The sequence below is a fragment of the Camelus dromedarius genome, chromosome 13 (genome assembly GCF_036321535.1).
Source record: "Camelus dromedarius isolate mCamDro1 chromosome 13, mCamDro1.pat, whole genome shotgun sequence".
NCBI lineage: Eukaryota > Metazoa > Chordata > Mammalia > Artiodactyla > Camelidae > Camelus > Camelus dromedarius.
In genome coordinates, this window is record NC_087448.1 from 64,147,523 (window position 1) to 64,165,474 (window position 17,952).

At 42.5% G+C, this 17,952-nt stretch overlaps 1 protein-coding gene across 1 annotated transcript in view; it reads right to left on the bottom strand.

Annotated features, from left to right (window-relative positions):
* FRY (FRY microtubule binding protein) overlaps positions 1-6,186 on the bottom strand; it is a 361,507-nt gene extending 355,321 nt beyond the window's left edge. The window contains exon 1 of the mRNA XM_064493224.1: positions 6,056-6,186. The gene's annotated coding sequence lies outside the window, so the exon portion shown is untranslated. The remainder of the gene's footprint in view (positions 1-6,055) is intronic.
* Positions 6,187-17,952: the final 11,766 nt, after the last annotated feature.

The following is a 17,952-nucleotide window of genomic DNA, read 5'->3' on the forward strand; positions in this document are numbered from 1 at the left end:
ACTTAAGCCTCTTCTTTGTCCTGGATGGGTGGTTCTTCTTTTACCTGGGGATCCTCAACGTAGTATACAGTTTCTCACTTTTTTCTTTCTCTCAAGATGAACACTGCACACCTGACCACAGTATCCAACAAAGACTGACTGTGAGCACGCTCGGACCATCTGGCACCACGACTCAGATTTAATTAATGTTTATTGGGTGAGCACCATGTGTCAGCTCCTGGGCTGGGCACTTCTGCAAATTTGGCTGCACCTGGACCTAATTCGTTAGTTGACTATTTTTTTTTAACCCCCCATGTATTTAACCAAGCCTTTTATTTTTTGCATTCTGATGTTTTGACATCTTGGAGTCTTGAGGACCCTGGAGGGGGGGACTGCTGCCCCAGGGTGAGCCAATTCCTGGAGATAAACAATTTACCTTCCAGCAAGCCTGCAAACCGACCAATCCAGAGCCCAGACTCCCAACCGTGTCTTTATTGGCTCTCATACCCGGGGCCATTCTCCACCTGCCCCATCACCTCAGGGCCAGGCATCAGCCAATGAAAAACTGCTCCTCTATGTCCCAGAGCCTCTGAAATTCTTCAAACTAGCTAGTTCCAAACCTGCTAACCTTGCCAATCCTGTTCCTTCCAGTGGAAACCACAATAAAGGCTCTCCTCCACATCTCCCCCTCCTCCCCTGCTCCTGCTGCTGCCTGACTGTGGCCACTGCTTCCCCAGGCGGCTCACATAATACCTTGAGGCTCATAATACAGGAGACTGTGAGTATAACCAACTTCTTCCTTTATGACAGTCGGTGCCTGGCCTTACCCGATAAAAAGAAATCCTGAGTACCACTGTTAGCACCCCACATGATCACAGAATCATAGAACTGGCAGCTAAGATAATTGTTTTTTTTTTTTTTAATTCTACCCTTTTTGTTCACTAAAAACAAGTTTTAAGCCTTTGTTTTTGTCATTTGTCTGGCCCATGTTAACAATACTTAATAGAAGTAATTATATGTAAATTCTTTTAGTATATAACCCAAAGATTTAATTAATCATTACTTTTTCTGTGTGAAAGAGCTGGCTGTGGACTATGTGGCAGGTCCCCTCTCAGCACCGCTCCCATGCCACCTGTCTACACCCATACGTAGGGGAGGCAGGAATGACTTTCTGCCCACGGCACTTACCCTCTCCCTGAACAAGCAGACTAAATGAATCTTAGAAGCCCACGAGTGACCTTGGTTTATTACATGTGTCAAAGGTCCCGCATTTCCCTGGACTGGAATCTAGGTGTGTCTTTGCAGGTCCAGCTATGACGTGTTCATAGAACATGGACAATGCTAACTGACTTCAATCCTCAGGACAGCTCCAGAGCTTGAGGCTATGTAAACTCCTCTGCTTTTCCTTCTGCTGGCATCTTCATCCAGCTCCCTGTCCTTGACCTGGAAGTGCATTCTGCTTGACCACCAGGGAGCAATAAGGAAGCAGAGGCACTGGCAGATGGAGGTCTGTCTTGCCCATCAGGGTTTTCTTTTTCCTTTCTTTCTTATCTTTTTCCTTTCTTTCTTTTCTTTTTCCTTGGTTTTTGGTTTTGCATTTTGCTTGTCTCTTTTTTTTTTTGGTCAGATGCCAAAATGTAAAGATGGCCTTTTTGGGGAGTTACAAAGCACACTATAAGACAAGGACTTTAAGTAGATATATATTTTCTTGGAGGAGTGTGTGTATATCCAGACAAGCTCACCATCACTAAGTTGCTGTTTCAGAGGAGCCTACTGAAGGATGGGCTATCTGCCATCTGGTACATGCTACATCTATAATCGGACAAATATATGAAACTGAACTAAGTATGAAATTCAAGCAATTAACGATTTTGGATCATACAAAAGAACAAAGATATAAGTTGTTATAAATTCCTTAAGTGGTCAAAGATCAATAAAAGCCACACTGGAATTTCTTCTACCAGAAACTAGTTTTGCAATGCCATGAAATATTTTGGATTGGGCTTTGCAAATAAAATCAAGGACTTAATGCTGGCCTGTATTCCTTTTCTATGTTTGGCCTTTCTGTCAATGTCATAATTTTAAGAATATGTTTCCTAACTATCAGGAGAGTAGTGAGCTGCCTGATGCGTCTCCAAGTCTTCCAAGGGGGATATTCACTCATTCATTCTAAGGTTATTTATTGAGCAGCTTAACCATGTGTCAGTGACTGTTCTAAGTGGTCAGCATATGGTAAAGAACAAGAGAGAAAAAATCCTTGCCCAACTGGAGCTTGGAGTTTAACAAAATGGATGACTATATGAATGAATGAAATCATGCAAGAAGGTAGGCAGGTTAAGAGTTCAGGGAACTAAGTGGGCACAGATTAGCATATTTCATTAAGGTTCATTTTCCCACACATTTTAATATCTCTGAAATCAGACTGTGTCTTAATATTGATGGTATCTTAAAATTGATGACAACTTGGCAATAGTCACAACTGCCATTTCCCTGTATTTGCATAAACTTGGTCACAGCTATTCATTTTGTTATCATATCTACTAAGTTAGAGGCATTGTTGGCACTATACATGTTCTGTTTAATCGCCATTTAAATGGCTTTCAAAAAGATTACACTATGATTTGGCACTTGAAGATGTTACTGTGTATGCACCAATCAAACAGAGCAGTGGGGCATAAATGTTATATCACTAAAGGAAGCATTTGTCCTTGGCAATTCCACATTACCTTGCAGCGCAAAATCCAAATGCTTCACCAGACTGAAGGAAAACACAGAAGATGAATCTGTGTTAGCTGGTAACTAAGATGTAGGCAAAGCATTGCCTATAACACCATAAGCAATGCTACTGAAGGTACCTACTGAAGGCACCAGCAGAGGAAAGTACCAAAAGCCATAGAAGAGACCGAGGAACCTTGCAAGCAATGAAAGGCTAGTGTGACAGATTCACGCAGTGTCATGGCTGACCCCTGTTAGAGTGGCATGTCATAATCTCGTGGGCAGTATTTTCTCTTTCTTCCAGTATAACAAAAATAATGCTATGTCTTACAGCTGATGATATTTTAGATTTGATGAAATGTGGAAATAAAGACAGATTGCTAGCTAATGAGAAGTTCTAAAAACAGAATAGAACGCAGAGTGGAAGTCTTTGACACTGGACAGTTTTAGGTTACTGAGGTATTTGCAGACACCCAGCTTCAGGCAAACTCTACGATGTCAATAACCTGGTATAGCTCAGTAGATACCCAGTCATTTAAAGAAGTCTGCTTTAGCCTTTATCCCCCAAAATGTTTTTGGTACATTTTCCATTCTGGTGCAAGAATGACAATGAGCAGACCTCATGTTCTACTTTCCCGACTTTAATTAGTGCTGCTCCAGTTTCTGGCAGTTTAGAGATATTAGAGGAGAGGTGCCAGGGCTGTATTCTAAACTCAAACCCTACTTACCACTGCTACAGGGATGGAGTGAAATAATTAGACAGGAGAGCCCATTTGAGATCCCAAAGCATTCATACGGGACTTTCAGATTCTTAGCACTAGAGTAACATGAGAAAGATGCCAACTACAGGGACATGCTTCCAGCAGCATATGGTCACAGCTCAAAATGCATTTATTTCTTTTTAGCCTGGGTACTGCAAATCATTTTGGAACCAGAGAGAGCTGAAGACTGTACCAAGGGAGAGAATACACACACACCACTAGGAAGAAAAATGATAAAACGGTGGCTGTAGATTATAATAATAGACACATTTTTTAGGCACAGCTTCAAAACTTACTGTCAAAACTGTGACACTAGTTTCTGATACCCTTCAGCCAAGTGACAACTGCCTCAGTGTGAAAGTGACTAATCAAATCCAAAATATGTGTGTGGCCACATCCATCACGAAGACAACAGATAAAAGCATTTCTATATGGTGAATGCATGTCTTCACTAGTGCTGACAACAGGCTGCATACGTGGACTTTGCCTGCTCCTAGGGCTAGAGGTTAATTTCCTTTCTGGTCACTAGTAGAGAATCCAGGGATTCCCTGGACTAACACCACGCTCCCCAGTGATCTGTGTCAGTCTTTCATTTTAAGTAGGCTGGGCTGTGTTAGAAATTCTCTGACAGTTGGTACAGGAGGATAAGCGTGTCAGTGTGAACTCTGCAGGGTTGCTGCCAACTGGTGGGGTGTATGTATATGTGCAGGCTTAAAATAGACGTAAAATAGACTTGAATGGCCAAGAGGGAGAGACTGCTCCTCAAGTGCCAGTGAGGGAAACACTTGGTAACCTGTCTTCTGGAACCAAGTTATCTGGAAGAGCAAGAAGTTTATATGTCTGGAGATTTCCATCTGATTTCCATCTTGGGGACTGCGGGTGTCGGGGAGGAGTCTGTGGAGTCCCTGATGACACCCTTTAGTGAAGGGAATACGTGCTTGGCATGGGCATTCAGTGCTGGGTCCCCAGAGGGAGACGATACTATATAAAGGGTTCTGATCTAGCCAAGAGATGCAGTGTATGTTGCCGTATTTGGATTTCCTACTACATCATAACACGGGCAACTCTCTCTCAAGAGGGGCTGGGAGACAGCATAGTGTGGTGGAAAAGAGCACGGGCAGAGGGTCAAACACACCCAGATTCAAATCCCACCTCTATCATCTGACATATAATCTTGACAAGATGTAAAACTCTTTAAACCCCCAAATAGTAATAGTACCTCACCAGGGTGACTGTGAGAATTAAAAGTTATAATATATATAAAACACCTAGTAATATATCTGGCACATAGCGTGTCCTCAATATATTGTGTCCCCATTGACTGTTGAGGTTTCCTTCTCTTTGTGATGTAAATGTTCTTACAGAAGCTATGTGACCTGGTGTGGGGGTAAATCATACAGACCAGAAATCATATCGATGTTCTTGGCTAAGGGTGTCTCCAGGGTACAAAAGTTGGTATTGAGAAGTTGTTTTATGGTATGAATATTCTCGGTAAAAAAGACATAAACTGCGAGAATCCACATGTGTGATCAGAAAAGTATCAGGTGGATTAGAATTTAACAGAATTCAACATTCACTTGTTGAGATCTGTTAATTTCAAGTCCATACGATGTCCACACTACTACCTCGACTGTGAGCCACTTTATGATAGATGTGTTCCTACAAACTTGTGTAAAACTCAACGCGAATTCTATTTCTCTGCATTAGAGGAGATTTTGTAAAGCAAATAATCCCCGAATCCATCTTGTTCTGAAGGCTGAAACTTTCCCTGTTTTCAAGTAGGTATATGTGTCCTGTATTCTTCTCTCCCCACCTCTGACCCTAAGAGCTGGGCCATAACTTCTACTACCTTTCACGTGCTTCTCAGCCCCGTCCCAGCACTGACGGAAAGTCAACTGCAAGCATGCGGCATTAAGAAAATATTCAAGATTTGTCAGAAGTAGTCATTGGCACCTTGGACACGTTGCTTAGGGATCTTTAATCAGAAGGTAAGGCAGACTTAAATTTTTGCAGCCCTTAGGGCATAGATTTTGGTAGCGCCCATTCTCGGGGGAGAGCGCGCGGGGACGTTGAGTACCTGCTGCAAAAGTCACAATATGGGGGCTTTAGATGCCCTGTCTCCGGAGAGTCCTCTCCCCAAGGGGGATTCCCAGGGAGGAACTTCCTCAGGGAAGAGCCTGCGTCAGGAATGCCGCTCGGGTCGGAAAGTGGCATGGGTTCCTGCATGCCCATATTCAGGTCACGGACGTCCCCGGCAAGGGTGACCTGCCTCTCTCTAAAGGGGCGGGCCTCGGGGACCCTCGAGTCTCAGCATCAAACTTTCTTCTGGAACAAAACCTCTTTCAAACCACATGGAGGCAGGAGGATGGAGGATGGGGGTGAAGGCAGCTGCTGCCGGGAGACAGCCCTCCTCCCCGAGCCGGCTTCCCTCAGCCCCCACCCTCTTCCTCACAGGGAAAGCGGCCCAGACAGCGCAGCCCCGCCCAGCCCCACCCACCCCGCGCCCCAGCCCACCGCCCGGCCGCTGGAGCCCAGAGCTTCACAAAGCCACTTCCCGGCGCTGCGACGCCCGGGGCAAGGGGGCGAGCGCGGCTGGGTACCTTTAGGGAGAGGTCAAGACACCGGCGCCTGAGGAGACCCGCAGCATCGCCTGGACGCCGCCGCCGCCGCCACCGCCGCCGCTGGAGGCTACTCCGCTGCGCTGAGAGCGGGAGCCGGTGGGGACCTGGCGCCGCTGCTGCCGCCGCCTGCGCCGCTCTCGCTCCCAGCGCCGCGCTCCGTTCGCTGCGCCCCGGGCTCCGCTGCCCGGCGACCGCCACTGTCAAGCGGAGCCCCGCCCCCTGCGCGCCAGGCGAGCCGCGGCCCCCGGGACGCGCCGCCGCCCGGATTGGCTGCGGAGCCGCTGGCTCCGCCCCCGCCGCCGCCGCGCCCCTCCCGCGCTGGTGGCGCGCGCCGCGGCCGGCTCCCTCCAGGGGCGCCGCGGAGGGTGGGGTCCCTGGCTGGGCGAGGCTTCCTGCGGGTACCGCGCGCGGAGACTCCGCTCCTGGGCTCTGCAGTTTCTCCTTGGCCCGCCCAGAAACAGACGACCAAGAGGAACAGAAAAAGAGAAAACGTTTTCTCTAGGACCCTTCGCCGGAAAGCAGCCGCTGCTGCAGTTCTCGTGTGAAATCTTAATAATATAAAGACATTTGTTAGGGAAGCCGAGAAAGGGCTACCTAGGATGGAGTACTGGAATTACAGCTAGAAGGGTTTTTTGGTTTTGTTTTTGCTGTTTTTTTTTTTTAATCTGAAGGTGCCCTCACACACTGCCCAAACTTACTCATTTTATGAGGAAACAACCCAGTTCGACAACCTGTCCAAGGTCACAGAGCAAGGAAATTGATTCTGTACTTTGTTACTAAATTAAAGCTGCTTCAGCTTTTATTTCTCAGTCATGCAAAGAGATGCGTTCTAATTGAAGCTAGATACACAGTGTAACAAAAAAAAATTAATTAAGAATCTGTAGCGACAGAAAGTAGATTAGTGGTTGCTAGGGGGTGGGGATGTGGGGGGATGCTGAGTGACTGCTAAGATGTAGGGGTTTCTTTTGGGGGTGATGAGACTGTTCCTCAATTTGTTAGTGGTGATGGATGCACAATTCTGAATATACTAAAAAACCGCTGAATTGTACATTTTGAGGCAACTTTGTGGTACAGGTTTCCCCCGCTATGTGAAGTAGAGTGTTCCTATGAAACCCTTCATAAGTCACAATGGCATAAAGCACAGAAGCAATTACCGTAGAATACATCTTGCTAAGGAACAAACAAAATAAATGGAGATTTTAAAGCACAGATGCCCACAGACACAGTCCAAAGCTATGGCAGATTTTTGCTGAGATGCTGAGTGTAGTTCCCCAGGGAGGAGCTTGGCGGGGCCACTCTCCTTGCCCCGATTTGTGCTGCCTTTTTAAGGGCTCCCTGCAAATCAAATGCTGAATCCTATTTTTGCTTTTTGCCTTTTACATAAAAGCAAAAACCCTCTTTAGATTTCTTTCGTTTAGGGAAAATGGTAACTAATGTAAGTTTTTCGTAAAATCGAGTGGTATACAGTAAACTTTTGAAAAGCTGAGGATACCTGTATGTAAATTATATTTTAATAAAGCTGTTATAAAACTATATCCAGAGTGACAATGCTTTGAGGAAATACACACAAGCACATAGGTGGAGTATGTCACAATTCTGTTCTTTGTGGGCAGAAATTATGGTTTGTATGTACGCATGCACCCCTTCATTCATTCAATAAACCATGTCTATCTTTACCAGGTACTCTGACAAGGGTACAAAGATTAATAATACACGATCTCTGTTTCCAAAGAGTTGCCAGGGTGTTGAGGAGCAAGCGTTATAATACAACAAGGTAAGTGTTACTACAAGGAGGTAAGACAGTGCCAGGTTTAGGGTCTAAAGGGTCTACTTAGCACAGTCACGGAGGGGCTGGAGTTGCGTTTTAGCAATGGCTGGTGTGGCCCAGTGTGGGAGGTGTGGCAGGAAGTGAAGCTGGACAGTTACAGGACAAAATATCACTGTGGATTCAAGCTCAGTTCAAGAGGGGCAGGCTAATCAGGAAGTAAAAATTTGAATTCCTCTGGATCGTTCTTATCCCTAGTGTAGTGTGTGATTTTGGTGAATGGTCTTAATTAGTCTAAGCCCAGTTTCATTATGCCATAGGGGCACAGTGGTATCATTAGCTGGCCTTTGTTGCTACCTTTTTGGTACACAAAGGGCTTTCTTGCGTTCTCTCCTCTGAAGGTGGAGAGGTGAGGGGTTGCACTCAAGGGGTTGACATTACCAGCCTTTCAAGTTGTGAAGAAACTTCCACAGAAGTGCAAAGAACTCTTGAGCTAAGAAAGCTTTTTAAGCAGCAGCACATGAAACTGTTGTTACACTTGGAGTTGATCTACTTTTTGATTGGGAAGTAGGACTATTATAGGCCCAAAGTGGGGGAGAGGGGAAACAGCTACGGATCTTCTTAGCTTCTCAGTTGGGTTTCTGCAAAAAAAATCGTGGATTTTAGGCTTTATGACAAAGTGGCTCTGCAATTTTGCAAACTAGAGGCTACCTACCTGTACTGTCAGTATATAACTGACAGCATACCAACAGCATTTTTCTTTTCCTCCACATTTTCTTCCATCCCTCGTGGGATTGTGAACACCTTTTGAAAATAAGTACAGTGTTCTATTCATTTCCTTGTTTCCCCTCCACACACCTGCATCTGCATCTGCATCTGCAGCTGCATCTGCATCTATCCTCCCCCCATCCCCATCCCTACTCTCAGCACCAGGGACCCAATAGGCCCTCCATGAATGTTTGTTAAATGCTCACGGTCATTTTATCATCAAAAAGGGTATCTTTTGTTGTTGTCACTAATTGTTTATAGTGCTGACATGCATTACAACTTTCAGAAATCAATTGGCCCATATAGCCTGTACACTCTAGAGTTTCAAGACAGTTGCAAGAACGTTAGAGAATTACATTCTACATTTTAATAAGCTATGAGTTGAACTCTCAATCTAAATGCCTGAAATTTAAGTTAGTCTCAATCTAGGAAAGTACAATATTTTATTTTAACAGTAAATAAGCTAAGTACTTAACAGCAGAAAAATTTTAATATTTAATCATAGAATTTTTTTTCTATGGAGATAACTTACTGGTGGTTTTAAAGGTCTTTGAAATCTTTTCTAAATAGTCATTGCTTCTTTTCTTTTCCTTTTTCTGTTCCTCCTTTTAGTCTCATTTTTGTCCTTCACAGGATTATGGTATCTAATTAACACATCAGCATTACAATTCTCTTTTCCATAAATTTCTGTGCAAAAATCTAGGGAATCCAAAAGAATGAGGCAGTGCTAATCTCCCTGGACCCAGCCTTGGGGAAAGCAATGAGAAGGCTGGAGCTACTCCTCTTGCAGGAGCAGACGCTGTCCCTCCCCAAGGAGTTATTATGTGCTGGAAGGAATGAGGTAATGAAAATAAATACGCTACTTTGTGAATGTTATCAAACATCATCAGCCCCAGCCAGATAGATCCCTAAATAAGTATTCTTTACTAATATAAATAAAAGCAGACGAACATGAGTTTTCCAAATGTATTCAGAAAAGAATAATTGGCACAAAAAGACCAACTTAACTGGACCACACGTAACAGCTTGTGGATAACAGTCCTCAGGAAGAGGAACGTGGTGTCGTTGGATGGGTTCAGCTGGCTGTGTCAGCTGTCCGCTGCCCCACTGCCATAGCTCTGCAGACTTCTCAAGCAGGCTTCCTCCTTTCCAGGTCACTTGGCAGAGAGCTGTTGGGACAGTGATTGGCTTCTGCCTCTTGGCATATTTGTGGGACCTGCTTCTATGGGTGAAAAGCCAACCAAAGATAGAGTGGAGGAGCCAAAATGTTCCCCTTCTGAGCTGTCTGCAGGATCCTGGTGTTTCCAGTCAACTAGCCTGGGGTTCCCTGCTGTTCTAGGAAAATCAGCGTCCCTTCATGATGAAATTTCAGGAAAGGAAGGGTACCAGGAGACAAATGACTACAGGAGTTGGTAACCCAGTGAAAAAGAACAACTTTGTAAGTAGTATAAATGTGAAAATTGTGAAGTCTTTTTAAAAAAATCAGAAAAAAAAGCAAGCTACAGTTGCATACTCTAAAAAGTTAACAGTGGGGAACCATCCCCTAGCTGAGGGAAGAACACGTTACCCTGTCCGGATGATCAGGGAAAAGGCATCCTGATGGAGGTGGATTTTGAACTGACCATGAAAGATGAGTGAGGAAGAGCAATCTGAGGATGAAGGGGCAGCAGGAGCCTCTGTGTTGAGCAAACAGCATCTGGAAAGTCTCCTGCTGTGAATATGTGTATGGTTTCAGAAAAACACACTCTGACTCGATGTGGGTAAAGTGTGGAGGGAATACGGGTTTCTGTTCATCTAAACCGTTCTCCGTTCTCTACCTTTGTGTACTTATAGGCTCCCCACCTCCATGTCCAGGAAAATAGATACATATTTAAGAGAGAAAAGAAACTGGCTTGAAGTAATTTAGCTGTTACCATAGAGAATAAGAAAATTAAAATTTTCATATTTTGTGAAAGGAAAGTCAAGCATGATACGTAATTATTCAGAATAAGCCACTAAAAAGGCTCTTCAGTAGACTAAAGAAGAATAGTTATCCCAAAGGAAGCTACTGTTTTGACTGTTAACTGGGAAGACTTCCAAACATGTAGAATAGCCCTTGCCTTCTTTTGGAAGACTTCATAGTGATTATTCAGAGGAGCTGATTTTTGTAATTTTAGTTTCCTTCAAATGATAATAAAATAAAACAAAACCCAATGGATGTGTGTATATAAAGGAGATTGACGTCATTTCTTTTTAATAATTGACTGGAAGCATTTTTCTGATGTTGCTAAACTTCTCTCAAAAATGAATTCAAATTCTCCTTCTTTATTTTGTAATTCTCTCTCTTTTTGATTACTTACTGGACTAGTTGAAATTGGTTCCATTTCTTTTTTCTTTTCCTGTCTCTTGGCCTATAAGAATTATATTTCATGGCACTGGGAGTGGCGAAGAAGAAACTACCAAGGTGTTGATCTTTGAGGAATCTCAGACTGGCAGTGCTGCTGGAAGACTGGAAAAGCTAAAATTTAAATCCAGTTTTCCCAAACACAAAGAGGTCATTTCTGCAAAGTAAGCCTAATGAGCTTGCTCAGAATTCTGTGTGAAGGTCTAAACCAGGTTACTAAAAGGCTGGGTACTAGCACCTACTAGAAAGAAATGACCACCAGAGTCTAGCAGAGATTACTGAAGAATAAATCATGATGAATCCCCTGGGTTCACCCCAGTTATACTGATAGGTCAGAAATTTATTAGGCTAACGTATACATGGCAGAGACTGCTAACTGTCCCCCAATATCTATTCTTTCCATCTTCTTAAAAAAAAAACTCCCTGAGTAGAGTTGAACACCCAGCAATGTAGTTAGAGACGCCACTGTGGCTGGCTGTGGCCACGTGACTGGATTCTGGTCCCCGGGATATGGGATGTGAGTAGGAGTGATGTGTCCCATCTCCGGATCTCTTCTCTCCACCTCCTCCTTCCCTTTTCCCAGATGGGCAGTGGTGAGGAGACTTCCACCAAGTAGTGAGAACAGCCCTGAGGGGATGGTGGGATAACACAGAGGGTCTCTGAGTCCCTTGATGGCCTCATGAAGAGAAGCCACCTCTCTCCCCATACTGTGTAGTAGAGAGAAATAAACTCTTGTTTGAGCAACTGAAGTTTTTGAGTCTCCGGGATATAGCAGCTTAGGTTGTATCCTAATTAATAAAATACGTGAATTTCAATAAGACATCCGCTTAGGTCTCCTTATGTTTCTATACAAAGAGAAGAAATGTGTACAAGACAATTTTGTGACTTTGTAGCTGGGAGAATAACCTTATTCAAATCCTTGTGATTAAGCAGGGGTTGCAAACGATAGCCATCAGGTGGAATCTGGCCCTACAGACATTTTGTTTTCAGTACAGTATATTGGGAAAAAAATTTTTTAATTGAGTGCCTTTAGGACAGTATGCATTCTCCATTTCCACAGCTCCACTGTCTTCCTCTTGCCTCTTCATGTATTTATGTTCCCTGCTTGGCACCTGAAGGCATTTGAGTGAGCAACCCTCAGAACATTAGTTAGGGTAATAGATTACAGACTGCTACAACAATACTGTGACTTAAAAAATGAAAGCAGTTTGTTTCTCACCTCGGAGTTAAAGGGGAATGTTCCCACCATAAAAGGCTCTACCCAAAGTGGTCAAACAGGAGCTCAGATTCCTCCAGGTTGTCTGCGTGGTTGAGGATGAGTCACAAGGAATCCCAGCCATCTTGCTGGCAAGAAAGGAAAGGGAAAGAAAAAAAAAACCAAAACAGCATGTGAAGGAGGCTTATACTCCTTTTAAGTGCAATTTAATGAGTTCTAATGAATGTACACACTTGTGCAAGCACCACCCTAGCCAAGATATAAAATTTGCATTGTTGACTTCTTTTTTTCTAGTTGTTGGGGTGAAGATGCTTTGCCTCTGAATTTGTGGGTAGCATTAAGCCAAGAGGGATAACAGTTATGTTGGATAAAATGATAATACAAGTGCATCTTAAGAATCTACAGAAGTGAATTGAATATAATTTAGTACGGATAAATGTAAACCTTGCACCTGAATTAAAAAATTCACAAGGTAAAGAAAACCACACAAGACAAATGTGTAACTTAATAAATCATACACGGAGAATACTCTCGCAACTCTTGCACCCAGCCATGCAAATCAAGGAACAGAACATTTCCAGACACTCAGGAAGCTCCTCCGTGTGCCTGTTGTAACTACCATTCCTTCACATCAAGTGTGACTTTTACAGTAATTACTTCCTTGCATTTCCTTTTAGTTTTATTGCCTAAATATTCATGCTTTGACACTGTAATTTAGTCTTGTCCATATTATAATTTGATAAGTCTCTTTTAGGCTACAGGTTTCTTTCTCACTCTTTTATTTCCTTTCAATCTGGTGCAGAAGTGGGGCTGTCTGGCCTAGAGTGTGTCCCACAGCCTGGACTGTGTAGCCTGCATAGCCTTCACTGTGCTGTTTAACAAGATCCTCTGTCCTGTTATCTCGTGAAAATTGGTAGCTGGATCCAGATAATTAACAGACTTGGTTTTGATTCCTTTGGCAAGGCTGTGGTAGGATTTTATTTTTTTCAGTAGGAAGTGTGTATTATCAGGTTGTTCTCTTTTATGTGGTTACAGGCACTATTGATACTTAGTACCTAAATCTGTTCATTCGTTAAGGGATGCAAAATGGTGAGATCCTGTATTGGTCATTTCTACTTCACTTTTCACTTGTGTTACTTTTTAAAGGATGCATTTCCCCTAATCTATTATTTGCTTACCCAGTGGTTCAGTTCATACAACTGAGACATAATAAATGCTTGCTTTTCCCCTTATTTAGCAGTTTGCAAGGTAATTTCCTAACATCCTCCAAAGATGACCAGTTTCTTTAACACCATTATAAAGTCATGGATGTAAACATGATTAATGGGTTCAGGGTTAAGGAGTTAAGATTACCACACTTCTGACGTCATTGCAAGTCTGGGGTCCCCAGGGGTACCCTCAGATTTGATAATTCACTAGAAGGAATTTTTGAGTCTCCATGTTATCGCAGCTTAGGTTCTATCCTAATGAATAAAGTCTGTGAACATCAGTAAGCTATTTGCTTACATCTCTGATGATGTACTTCTACATGAAGTGAGGAAGTGTATGTAAGACAATTACGTAAATCTGTAGCTGGAAGAATAATGTTACTCAAACTGAGCCCACTGAAAGCTGTTATACTCACAGTTACGGATTACCATGAAAGGATCCAGATTAAAATCAGCCAAGGTATGAGGCACATGGGCCAGAATCCAGGAGAGTTCTATGCATAGAACTCTAATTTTATTTTTCTATGTTTCCGGGGGAGGTAATTACGTTTGCTTACTTATTTATTTTCTAGAGGAGGTACTGGGGGTTGAACCCAGGGCCTCATGCATGCTAAGCATGCACTCTACCACTTAAGCTACAGCTTCCTCTCTTGCATAGAACTCTAAATACTGTCATCTCTCTCTTTTAGGCATCACTTAGTCTTAGTTCCATAAGAAACTATACATTTAACATTCACAACCAGTCCTGTGGCAATGTCTTTAGAAACTTAGAGTTAATTTTTACTTTATTCATTTCTTTGTGCATGGTGGTAGCTACATATTACTAAGACACAAAGTTTTAGCTGTAGAAAATGTGTCTAAGCTGTTCAAGTTTAACATTTGTCATCATTTAGTTCATCCTCTAAACTGGTTAAATCTGAGTACTATCCCTGCACAATCAAGTCATACAGACAGAATTGAAAAAGTAGTTTTTATTTTGACAGAATATGCCTTTGGTTTTTCTAGAAAATGAGATGTGCATGCCTCTAGGATGAATAATGTCCAAGTATGCATTTAAAATACTTTCAGATGTTGATTTTTAAATTGTATTTCAGAAGCCATTAGAGCTGTGCTTGCAAACACAATTACAGACATCTCTGTAGTATTCGGTAATAGCTGTTGGGTCAGAGAAATAATGTACTTCATTCGAAAAACAATTTAATGCCAGACACATATGCCCATTATAAATTTGGGTTTAAGATATTTGATTAATAGACAAATACATGGAAATAACCCTATTTTACATTCTAAGAAATTAAACTTCTTTTCTGGGTCAGTTATTAGCATAGAAAGTCAACAAGCTGGTATATTTTATAGTATCCATTAGGTGCATTGACAGAGATGAAGTTTTTTTGAAAATGTTGTTTCTTGATTGGAAAAAAATTACTCCGATCCTAAGGAAAAAATATCATTAAAAATCATACAATTTGTTCTGCATCTTGTAAAAATGGAATCTTTAGTCAAGACTATGAAAAATTGAATAATTTCTTTCTTGCAGTTGATGATTTACAATCTGATATTAAGTAAAAGTGAGTAACACTTTGATCTTGCAAAAACTTAAATTATTGTTTTTGTTTTTCTAAGTCTTGCATTTTGATGTTATTTTCCTTATACAGTAACAACTCAATGAACAAATCATTGTTCAGGATTTGTTCCTGAACAAATCATTCAGGAATGAAGTTTTATTGTAACAGAATTGACCAAAGTTGACAGAATGGACCTAGAAGAAAACATAGGGGGTAAGCTCCTTGACACTTGTCTTGGCAATGAAATTTTTTAAGATTTGACACCAAAAGCAAAAGCAAAAAAAGCAAAAATAAACAAATGGGACTACATCAAACTAAAAAGTGTCTGTACAGCAAAGGAAACCATCAACAAAATGAAGAGACAACCTACAGAATGGGAGAAAATATTTTGCAAAATGTCTACCTGCTAAGGGGTTAATATCCAAAATATATAAAGAACTCATGTAACTCAACAGCAAAAAACCCCAAAGAATCCGGTTTAAAAATGGGCAGAGGAACTGAATAGACATTTTCCCAAAGAAGACATATAAATGGTCAATCGGTACATGAATAGATGCTTAATGTTCCTAACAGTCAGGGAAAGGCAAATCAAAACCACCAGGAGGTACCACCTCAGACCTGTGAAAATGGCTGTCATCAAAAAGACAAGCGATAACAGGGTTGGCGAGGATGTGGATAAAAGGGAATTTTCATGTGCTGTTGGTGGGAATGCAAACTGATTCAGCCTCTATGGAAAACAGTTTTGAGGTTCCTCAAAAAATTAAAAATAGAATTACCATATGATCTAGCAATCCCACTTCTGGGTAAGTCTCCAAAGTAAATGAAAACAGAATATTGGAGAGTCTCTGTACTTCCATGTTCACTGCAGCATTATTCACAGGAGCCAAAATATGGAAACAATCTAAATGTCCATCACCAGATGAACGGATAAAAAAGATGTGGTATACATACAGATGGTTCCCAACTTATGATGGTTTCACTTAAGATTTTTGGACTTTACGATGGTGTGAAAGCCATGCTTTCTGTAGAAACCATACTTTGAATTTTGAACGTGGACCTTTTCCTGGGCTAGTGATATGGGTGCAATACTCTCTGGTGAGGTTGGGCAGTGGCAGCGAGCTGCAGTTCCCAGTCAGCCACAGGCTCACGAGGGTATAAAACACTTATAACCACTTTGTTGTTCACTTTCAGTACAGTATTCAATACATTACATGAGATGCTCAACACTTCATTATAAAACAGGCTTTATGTTAGATGATTTTGCCCAGCTGTAGGCTAATGTAAGTGTTCTGAGCACATTTAAGTTAGGCTGGGCTAAGCTATGCTGTTTAGTAGGTTATGTGTATTAAATGCATTTTCAACTTATGATATTTTCAACATAGGATGTGTTTATCACTATGTAACCCCATTGTAAGTCAAGGAAGATCTCTATATAATGAACTATTATTCAGCTATGAGAAAGAAGGAAATCCTGCCACATGTGACAACATGGATGGACCTTGAGGGCATTATGCTAAGTGAAATAAGCCAGAGAAAGAAAAAAGCTTCATGGCATCACTTAAATGTGGAATCTGAAAAAAAATTAAAAATAAAAAGTCAAACACATAGAGTAGAATGGTGGTTGCCAGGGGCTGGGGGAGGTGGGGAAAACAGGGAGAAGTTGGTAAAAGGATGCAAACTTAAAAAAAAAAAAAAGCAAAATCGACCTGATTAAAATCATATACCTGTACATTAGTCAAGTGAAGCACAGCTACCTGAACAGGCTAACAGGAAAAAGAAAATCTCAACCGCATACAAGTGTTACGGCCAAGCGGAAGGCAGACATGAAGATCTTGCTGAAGTATGTGGAAGTTGGTGAAATGTCCCTCCTGTGCCCACCCCCCATTTTCCACTCCATCCATTTCACTGAATGAGTGAATGACTTGTTTCTGGTCATTTTGGATAGTCGGGACTTTGGGGGAACATCAGTGGTATGGGCCTTATATTTGCTAGTTCATAAGAACAAAAGGAAAGGTTTGCCATGTTGGTTTTTATGCGTCAGGTGCCCTGAGGTCAGGAGTTCGCAGAGTCACGTGCTGACTCAGGAGGTGAGTGGCGGTGCGTGTTGTTTGTAGGGTATTTGCTGAGCTCCTCACTGGGGCTTTCCTGCCTACGGCCTACAGCAAGGCATCTCCATTATCCCCCTCACTTCCAGACCCTCGTCTCCTCTCTCCAGTCCTCTTTGCTGGGTTTCTGCCCTTGCCTGTCTGGTCTAAATGCGTCTAAATGGCAGCTGGTCTTCTCACAGGAAACTGCTGCTCAATGTCACCGCTGGTCAGCCTCCCAAATGTCCTTGGCAATGTCTCTCTTTTCACACAGCTTCTGTCTCAGGAAATGCAGAGTGATTCTGTTGTAGACACTGGCGGAGTTTTAAATCGTCATGATTTTTTGTAAATGTAAGTTAAAATACTGCGAGGGTCTTCGGGTACTTCCTACTTATCTTTTGGGCGGCACTCAGTGCTTTAGGAAATCCTTGTTCTCACACACAGGGCACCGCTCCTTTAATTGTCTCATTTTGGCACGCTTATCCTTCAGAATTGCCAGATCAGAGGGGATCATCACTGACAGACACTTCAGTCCTCTCTGTTCTGAAGCCAAGTGCACTACCAGACTAAAGGGAATTAAGGGAATCAGAAAGGCTGTTGGCAAGATAGTCTCAACATTCCCAGAACTTTGAAGGAAGGAAAGCAGCAGGTAGAGGGCCTCTACGTGAAAACATGAGGGCTGGCGGAACCTCCTCAGACTGGGGCGGAAGTGGGCACTCTGGTGCAGTGTCTCTGCTCCCTGAGCCAGCCCGAGTCTGGCCGTCCTTAGCTGTCAAGTCAGAAATGTCCACCATTAGAACCTCCAATGGGGAAAGTAGTTCCCGTGGACAATTCGTCTGGAGGGGGTTGTCATTAACATACATTTGGTACGTGTTACCTGGGAGCAG